Consider the following 10,455-nt stretch of genomic DNA (forward strand, 5'->3'; position numbering starts at 1 on the left):
TTCAGGAAGCCTTCTCTAATCCTATGCCCTAGTTCAACTAGAGCTGAAGTGGATGGTGAAGGTTGAGCTGGTGTTGACACACCAAGTCACCTCACATCATCTATCCTGTCGTGGATTTTGGATTTGATGGACCAGGTGATCCATGCCATCAGTTGTTAGTGTGCCCTACTCTACCAGACACATGGATTCAGCACCTCCATGTACTCACTCACAGTAACATTCTTTTTACTGGTCAGGAACGGTCATGCTGCTTACACAGTGACAACACAGCAGACAAATGGTTGCGGATAGGCAAGGAGTCATATCCCTCCCTCTTAGTGCATGCTTTGTCCTGTTGGGTGTTTACATCTTCCCATTTACAATCTTCCCCTATATTACTCTCCTTTGTTCTGTTCACACTTTCCCTTATTGTTATTGCTCTCTCTCTATTATATATATATATATATATATATATATATATATATATATATATATATATATATATATATATATATTCGGTTCCTATCCCGTAGTCGAACTTTTACAAGTTCGAACCTCATATGGTCAAGACCATAAGTTCGACTTTGTAAAAGTTTGAGCATTTCAATGGAAATCTCCTAAGCGGAGGTTTCCATTTTGTTCAATGGGGTGCGATCTCAGAGTTGGTATATTTAAGTAGCGGGGGTGTGGGGTGCGCAGCCCCCATGTGGGGGGTGCAGGGGGGCTCGCCCCCTGCTTAAAACAATTTTGTTTTTCCGTTTTTTTTTTTTATCCATAGTCGAAGTTTTGTAACTTCGAACATTATGGTTTGAACATTACGTGTTCGAAGTTATAGGACTTTGACTATGTGATATAGACCCTAGATATATATTATACATACATATGGGTTCCATGCAGAATGTGAAGTGGGCATGTGTTTGTTCAACAGCTGTTTAGTCTACCTCTTGGCTGGTGAACAGCTGTATGAGATCGCACAATTCCCAGGGCTGGAATATACCCTCCCTCGATATTTGTGCACTCTTGGAGTTAGTTTATATAATAATCAGGGTGTATGGTGGTGCAAGAAGAATAGTCACCCTACAAATTATGTTTTTATTTGTTTTTTTTAGTTTGAAGTTTTCCATGTACCCAGGCAGTTTCTTGGTGCAAGCCTAGTGATGTGTAGGCATTTTTGATGTTTTGACATCTATGTTTAGTGCATTTGATCTTTTTCTATCATGTGCTCCTCTGTCTGCTAAAACCCTCTTTCTACTTTCTTGTACTCCCCTTCTCATACCATTTCATGGAACCAATAAAAAGAGACAAACTAGTTTGGCACCAGCTAAGTGGTCTTTATATGTGCTATATGATGTTGCCATTTTACGTACAGATACAGCTTTCTCCGGTAAGCACCTCCTCATATCACCTGCTGTCTTTTATACACTTAGAATGGAGCACAATACTATCAGTCTATTGATCATATTGGTTATGCCATTGTGCTTCATATACATCACCCCACCCTACTCGTGCAATATGTGCCCTGGTTTAGTTATCCTGACCTATTTTATCATAATTGTGCATTGTCCTTTTACAGTACAAGCTGTTCATCACCCTGAAGTGCATCTCCATGGATTCTAGCCATTACCTCTATCTTGGTCTGCAGGTCAAACTGTCTAGGTAAAAATGCTGATTATTTGGTCGATCTTAAGCAAAGCTTTGTTTCAGGAGGCCTGCCTTAAAACATAACAAAAAAGTAAAAAAAAAAAACACAACAAGCTGAGTGATTTATAAGTATTTTCATAATGAGATAGCAATCTACAGTTCTAACTGATCATCCTGCACCATAACAGCTCCACGATTACATAATCCCAAAGACCAAAGTCAATTTAAAATTTTCATACTGACATTATTAAACCTTGCTTAAGACTAGACATTATCCAATTCTAATTACAGGTGTACATTCATTGTATCTAAACCCTATCGGTACACCTATACAATGAAAGATTCTTCTTCTTTCGGCTTTTCCCAGTTAGGTGTCACCTCAGCAGATCACCTATCCATTAGTGATTGGCAGTGGAGTTTTACAGTGTCGAGTTGCCAGCCTGGCGCCCATCCTTCCACAGAAGGCACACACATGCACACACTCACACCTAGGGCCAATTTAGGAGTGTCCAATCCAGCTACAGCATGTTTTTGGGATGTGGGAGGAAACCAGACCACCCAGAGGAAACCCACGTGACCACAGGGACAGAAGGCACCCCAGCTGAGGATCGAACCGGAGAACCTCTTGCTGTGAGGTGGCAACGCTAACCACTGCACCACCGTGACTCCCACGGTAATAATCTCTTCCTAATATTTACATAATACTTGCTAGCCCAGTTAGAGTACACTACTTAAAAAATCATCAGTGGTGTGTAAATTTAATATGCACAAGCAAGGTGTATGTTATTACAATTTTTGAAGGCATAATTTATGAGATTTGTTTGAAAATCAACCATGTCAATATGGTGAAACACTCAATATTCAAATCACTACTTTTAATTTTAATCTGTATATACAAAAATAAATAAAAACAGGGAAGAGGTGGTATGTTGCTTTTCTGAGTACAAAGACAATGCCTCACATCAGATACCCGAGACTGAAAACTATAATACTCAGTTATTAGGATAACAATTTCAATAAGAGGCAATGACATCAGTGGAATCATCTCTAATGCAGGGTGGGGAAAGTTTGCACTCCTACTAAGCAGGAGATTTGAAAGGATAATTATACCCAAAACAGGGCCTTTGTATTTCTAATTCAAGTTGATTCTTTTTAACCACACAGAAAAAACAATAGTCACAAATCAAAAGCAACATTTCAGGACCTATCAATGTTATAAGTAGATTCCTCACTGGCATAGCTATACAATTATGGAGATTTCTCTTAATGATCATTTAACCACATCAGTATTTAAGCGTACATCAGACACTTCTTCATAGTCTTTACCACCATCATGAAAAATTATCTGTGGTTTAACTGGAGAACTAAACTGCAATTTTTTTTTTTATTTAAGTTATGAGAACTTATACTGAAAGTGTCAGAGCCTTTATAACCATATATTCAGTAACTATATATATATTTGTGCAGGTCATCATAGGTAAGGATAAATAGTATTCTTAACCAAATCCTTGCAATGGATCTTTGGCTTTAACAGTTTCTTCCTTTCTCCAAAATGAGAAAACTTTTGATAGGGTACTACAATAACATCCAAAACATTTCACCCCAACAGTCTTCAGTTTTGCACCCCAGTTCTCTCAATCATTTTGTTAGTTCCTTGTCCCAAGTTCCATTTTACCTATAAAGAAACAAAAACAGAGCTTTCTACACAATTCAGTCCATCATCCAACCTATCATCTGCAATCTTTGCGCAAGATAAGCATACATTTAGTTTTCACTTATTAACTTCACAATGCATTCAGTTTTCACTTATTAAATTCACAACAAACCTATAGTATTTAAGACAAATGAGGCCATACAGATGGTGGACTACTACATAACACACAGCTGCTTACACAGAACTAAAATGGATGACTGACAAAGCTGTATACTTAAAATTAATTTTTATAACAGAAGGCATCATGGTGGTAACCTCTGAAAATTTCAACAGGCAAAAATGAAATCAGTGTTCATATATGCGGCAGACTAAATAGTAGCAATTTTTTTGTTTGCATATTCATAGTTTGCTTTGGATCACTATTACAAACTGCACTTTCTTTTTTAGATTATTATTGTTTAAACGGAACCAACCGTCAAATTACTAAGGAAAAAAGAAAGACAGAAAAGGGTAAATCACAAATTATAGTAATATGTCTGCATTGTTTGCATGAACATATTCAATTCCTCAACATTCTGCATTTGATCTGAATTTATTATTTGCATCTCTTTTGTCAAATGCAGTTTCTTATAGATTCTTCATTAGAATATCATTGTGCCGCTCACAACAAAACTGTATTTTTTGGCTGAAATACTGGCCTTAACACCATTCCACACTGAGGAAAATCAAATGTAACATTGTTTAAGTGATTCTAATATGCCATTTACAGTTACCTCCAATACAGTTTTGTTGTCAGACTCAAGTCATACCTGTAGTGTACTTTGTTCTTGTAAGGCAATTCATTGGTGTTGTTTTACTCGCTATAAATGCGTTCTATATTCTGTATACAGACCATTTCTACACAAATAGTCAAGACTGTCATTCATAATATATGTTCTGGTTGGCTTTGGACAGTTGCACAGCAGTTACCGAACTGCAAACTTGTGCACTGAATATAAAATCCAAGGGCGGTTCATTTACGTCACTTGTAATTTGCAGAGGACTGCCTAAACCGACAGTTTTGCTGGCTGAATACCAAAAACCTAAAAAAACAAGTGCTAAATATTCCACAATAGATTCTTCTACAGTTATATATAACAAATAAAAGTCCAAGTATTTCCTGCTTACATATTCAAAAACAAATGCCAAAAGTTATGTATTTTGATACAAAAACCAAGTTAACATTTACAAGTACATTTGCAATAGTTTTGTTGCAGTCTTGTCATCTTCATTGCAAGCACGGACACATGATACAGACAAGCTTCATTAAACCTTTGTACCTTAATTCCACTAGAAAGCTACTTGGTGTCTTTAGATGATAACAGGAAAGAAACAGAAATGTTCGGTTTATATTACCTTTCAAATGTCAGCGAATCTGACAACTACCAAAACACAAAATCACATATTAATATGCTAAATTATGGGCAAGTAAATTAATAGGCAGGTTTCTGCTAGGCTATTTCATGTATGCAAAAATACGTTCACAGTTTTTTTTAAACTGTACATAAAAGCTCAAAAAATATAAATGAAGAAATCAGTTCCATGACACTTTGCATCTAAAAAGCATTTATAGTTCATTAGTAACAAATGTAATAGCTCACATTACACATCAAACGTGTTTCCATGAATTAAAAATGAACTCTCTCCTCCTGTAAAAACACAAATTTAAGGCAGCAAAACCTTTCCATACGGCTGTAGGCTCTGTATAGTTCTAATGTTAATGTCTTCTCCTCAGCTATTTACATGTGGAACACTACGTTAGTGAAAATATATGCAGAGGCAGATTACCAAGGTAAAACTGCATACTATTGCCACATTCTGATTTATTGATTACTCCTCACAGAAAATTAATGAAATGACTCTTATTCTGTCTTTTAAATTATTAACTTTTGATAGCCTGTATCCATCCATGCTTCTCAGTGGCAGCTGTTCCACATACATGACAGCTTGCATTTGCCACATAGCTATCAACCTTTCACAGCACATTTCAAATTGCCTGTCAGACTTCCATTTATACCCAAGTTAAATAATTTCCCTTCAAAACATATCATGTCTAACAAAATTCTTCATCTTTGTACTGATCGGTACATTCTGAAACTGTTTACCTAGGTTACAACTTCTAAACTGAGTTTTAAAATTGTCACATCTTCAATGTCTATCTGCTTGTAAAGAAATGTAGTTACTCCATATACTTTTAATAGCCAGAAAGTCATTACAGAAAGACTTTCATCAAATCTCTAAACTGCTTATCTCTGTGTATTTCAGATGAGAGTTCCATGTTCTCAGCAACAGTCTCCAGCTAATCCTGTGGAATCCCCAGGTACTTTTGAGCAAGATGAGAAATATAAATTATCTGTGTCCTGCCTCCTCCCAGTGAGCCATGCCTAGTACACCTCAAGTAGGAATCATTCAGGTAACACCATCACAAAGTCTTCAGTTTGCCTCAACCAACTCTACCTAACTGAGAGAAATGGTGGCTGTACATTTACATCCTCCTGACTACTACATTCTTCCCTTGGTCACAGACAGTGAACTCATCTCAGCAGGGACAGTATTAGCATTTTAGGAGCTGGCAAGTGTGAAGTCATGGACCCCTGGACAATTTCAGCCTAAGTATCACCATATCACTACCACCCCTCTAATGAAACCTTTTAGTTCATACTGCAAAGTTTTACGAGTAGTACACACAACCCGAGTGCAATGCTCTCATATTGTGCGTTGCAGGCATACCATACCATGTTGGTGCGTCTCACAGAGTGACGCTCACAGTGACTAGCATTTAGTTGCAATAATGATACATTACAACCCTATGCATATAGAGCTGTCCTAAAATGTCATGGTGCTCTAGATGAAGGGCTCCATGGTGTCTCCAACTGCCTATTATCACCCGCCACATCTTCCAAAGCTCCCCCAACCCTGAGATCCCTACACCACACAGATTATTTTCTTTTTTGCCTTACTTTTCAGCTTTTTTCCCCTGGAAACTATGCCTTTCTCCATGCTCTGAAATACATTTTAGAGAATTTTAAACCTCTTTTTCATACAGAGATGGCCAGAACAAAAAATTTGACTATGGAAAGAAATGTATTGTTACTGTTCAACACTACCTATTCTTGTATCCTTTTAACACAGAAATTGGTCAAGACAGCACTGTAATAACTGTGTAGGAAGATGATGAATTATGTAGGGGAGTCTGCCAGTCAACAGGCCCCTAGAAGCATTTTCACAACCTTTTCATCCAGTCATGGTATGAACCAAAGCTCAAAAGAAACTAAGAAGACAAATCCTGTTTTTGAATACTGCCTGCCTTCCTCCCACCCTCAAAAACAGTCATTGTCCCTGCATTCCTTTGGTGTTAGACTGAAAGGAAAGCAAAGACACAAGTGATGCTGTTAGAATGTGTGCAGTTGAGGGTAGAAGTCACCTGTAAACCCATTTCAAAATCCATTTATACAATTTGGGGCATGGGGTCCATCAGACCCTTTGTAGCTGCAAAAGTCTAAATGTTCTGCAATATACATTATGTATTACTGTTAAAAGATAATTACTTGTTAACTGCATTTTTACCACCAGCCAGAAGAGTTGTATATGTGCCCAGCATTATTGTGTGTCCACAGATAAAAATCAGTAATGTTTCACACAGATACACACACACAACTTCCTGACAAACTACAAGATATAAAATCATACTGCACACATCTTCAGAAAAACTGGAGAAATGCCAATTTACCTACAACATCTTTTATGGGTTCTGCAGGAAACCAGAGCACATGGGTTAACATATACAGAGACAGGGGAAGCATGCAGACTAAACACAGAAAAAAATACAACCAAGAATTCAGCAAAAGCAAAGCACTGTGAAATGGCAGCACTGACTTGTTACTCTTAAATGCATTGCAACCACCTCCACATACGTAATGGTAGTGCTAATGACTGTGATAGAAGAAATTACAGCAAACTTATTGCTCTTATGATGTAATCCAACCACTGCCCCTCAACACACACATGTATAAGCTATAGCAATGCTAGTTTTCAATACATTTTGCAACACTAGTACTGCCACACTAGATCAGTTACTGTTGTTTAGCAGTCAACGAACAGCAGGGTTAAGTCATTTTTATAAATCTAATTGAATAATAATGTATACTTGTCATGGCCCCTGATTTTACAGATAGTCTATAATTTTACTTCATATTTTTCAACCTTGTCTCCCTTTTGGTATTTGTTTTTTTGTCTGCTTATCATATTTACCTTCTGTATAATATCAAATACAATTGAAATAAATATATATGCATACATGGAGTTAAACACAGCAGATGGATGCCTTTGTGCATTGCAAGGACAGCATCTACAATTCTCAATTCCCGAAACTGTGCAACAGGCAATATGAAATGTGTACATGTGAATTCTGAGGTTGTTTTATCCCCCCCCATAAACACACACATTATTTCTTTCCCAGGTACAGTGATCTCAGACTTAGTAGAACTGAGAAGAAGGTAAGCTTTGCAGGAGGCTGTTATCACAGGAAGAGATATGCAAATTAGAAAATGGCTAAATATCCAAAAGTAAGACATTTTATTTATGTAAAATATAAAAAGAAAAAGAGTAATTCTTATAAACTCTTCAGAGCTACAGTCACTTCATTAAGAGTTGTTCAAGCTGGCTACAGTATGCCATATCAAAGAGTAGATTCACCTTGTTTCCATATATCATAGAATTAAAAAAAATGTTCAGCTTGCCTAACAAAACAACACTTTCAGATAGTTTCAGTTTTTTGTAATAGCAAACGGTTATTGGTAGTTACCTTTTATGCAAACAGCTTTAGGAAAGCCTTATTCAGCTTTAACATTTCTCTCAATCCGCTCTGCTGAGAACTGCAGTCTCTCTGAATTGCCATGCTTTTAATTTTCATACCAGGCCAGCAAGTCCAAGCAGGTGAATTTAATCAAGCTGTTTGTCTGTTGCTCTCTGACAGCACAAGGCTGTTAACCCTCTATGAGCTGGGGCCAGACCAAGCATCAAAGTTTCAGCTTCCCTTCTTCAACCATATCATAAATCTCCCAAGATGTGATCCCAGAAACTAAGTAACTGCTACAGTGGGGAAAGGAGAAAGGGCATGAACCAGGACAGAGGGCAACAATGTATGCAAACTTTTGCCAGCTAAGTACTACAGGTGATTTACAGTTTTGGTTCCAGAAGTCATCCAAAGCACATTTAATGGCCAAACATTCACTCCTCATCACTCAGTAATTCCATTCTGTGTTAGAAAATATCCTGCTTAGAAACATCTTGGTATTCCTCACAACCAGTCATATGAAAAAGAAAGGTCAAGCCCCAAACCTTCATCTTAAGCATCCATTTGCACCACAAAACCTTCATAAAGTTGGGCACAGTTAGTTTTCACAAAATCTGACATCATGGTTGAAATGCTATGCCTTCTCATTCTGCTTCATGTAATTAATACACTAGGACCTTATCAATTATATGAATGAGGCTGTCAAAGAAAAATAAAGTGTGGTATAAAAGGGGCTGATAGTAGCTGCAATAACAGATCTCTTAACACTTCAGAAAACAGCTGTTTTAATAAATACATATATGTTAAGATATGCATACAATAAAAATATTTAAAATGATAGAAATACATATAAAAGCTGTGGATAGATGTTTTTGTACCTTAGGGTACTTCCTCAGATCAAGCAAATCTTCAAAATTAACATTTGTAAGTCTTAATGATGCTGACCAGGCCATTAACAATTGTTGCCTTATAGGCATACTTTTAAAACAAGCCCTCATACTAATATTGCCATTAAGGTCAGGGAAGTGTTCATCATCAGACCCCGTTTTAAATGCAGTTTAGCACAAGGGATTGAGGCTATGAGCAGTTAACAAGTTTCAGTCTGCAGTCTTGGGTTGGATCACCTCAGCCTCTGTTTGCCTACAGTATCACACCGAGTAAGTGACTTAACTAAATATTGTGCCCAGGTCATACTTGAAAGAGGCAGTTATGCCTCATGGGTTAAACTGGTTAACAAATAAGTCAAAATCATTCGCCAGTGATATTCTGTAATTTCATGCTTCAGGTTAGTATCGCCATATTTTTCAAATGGCTCCAACGTAACACCTGAAACAAAAAAATCTGCATATTGTGTGTTTATGTACTGATTACATAATGCATTATGTAGCATGCCATTTTAATGCAATATGTAAGGTCACAGTATCTCTTCTTTCTAACATGTAACTAGTTATACAGCATAATAGTCTTAAAGCTCCACCAGACAAGCAGACCCAATAATCCTACATATTCCCCAGTAGTCTGGAGTGCAGGGTGCAGACAAAAATCTAGATTAGGATAAGTAACCAATCTGATTTCAAACGGAGGTGTATATCCCTAATCTAGAGGAATAAGACCACCAAAAGTAGTTTTCAGAAGTACTGCTTATTTCTCAGCTGGATTAGTGTCCTTGTTTCATATATTTATGGATTAGTGTCATTGTTTCATATAATTAGAGCTACATGTAAGTATATGAAACAAGGTCACTAATCCATCCAAGGAATAAACAGTACTTCCGAAAACTACTTTTGGTTCCTTTATTCCCCCAAAAGGTGGATCTTGTCTACCTAGATCAGGGGTCTGAAACTCAAATGACCACTGGTGTTGTATGAGGACTAGCACACTCAGGCAAAGGTCAGAATCTCCACGACAAAAAGAAATGCAGACAGTGTGTAGCTAGAAAAGTAATGCAGTCACTTCCCTCATCTGGTTTAAGGGCTTCTTGAAATCCGAGGACTGTGAGTTTGAATCCCTTGACCTAGATGAACACCTCAGCTTGAAATTAGTTTGTTTATGTCTCCTAAACTGGATTTTTATATATATATATATATATATATATATATATATATATATATATATATATATATATATATATATATATATATATATATATATATATTTAGAATAGTGAGTACTGCAACCAGCATATGCCTTGAAAAATAATTGCCTTTTGGGCGACAGAAGACTTTAGTACAGAAATGACATATAAAAGTCCATGCTTATTCACTGTACCTCACATTTTCTTTATCGCACTTCTCTAAAAATGACTTAATATTATTCATTTATTGGTGTTTAAAATTCAAAGCCTCAC

General features: G+C 36.8%; 1 long non-coding RNA gene across 1 annotated transcript in view; it reads right to left on the reverse strand.

Annotated features, from left to right (window-relative positions):
- LOC122791328 overlaps positions 1 to 8,213 on the reverse strand; it is a 1,134,043-nt gene extending 1,125,830 nt beyond the window's left edge. Inside the window, exon 1 of the long non-coding RNA XR_006363134.1 lies at positions 8,118 to 8,213. This is a non-coding gene — a long non-coding RNA (uncharacterized LOC122791328). The remainder of the gene's footprint in view (positions 1 to 8,117) is intronic.
- Between the last annotated feature and the right edge of the window lie 2,242 nt (positions 8,214 to 10,455).

Source organism: Protopterus annectens, chromosome 17.part0 (assembly GCF_019279795.1).
Source record: "Protopterus annectens isolate FY-2018-M chromosome 17.part0, PAN1.0, whole genome shotgun sequence".
Taxonomy (NCBI): domain Eukaryota; kingdom Metazoa; phylum Chordata; order Ceratodontiformes; family Protopteridae; genus Protopterus; species Protopterus annectens.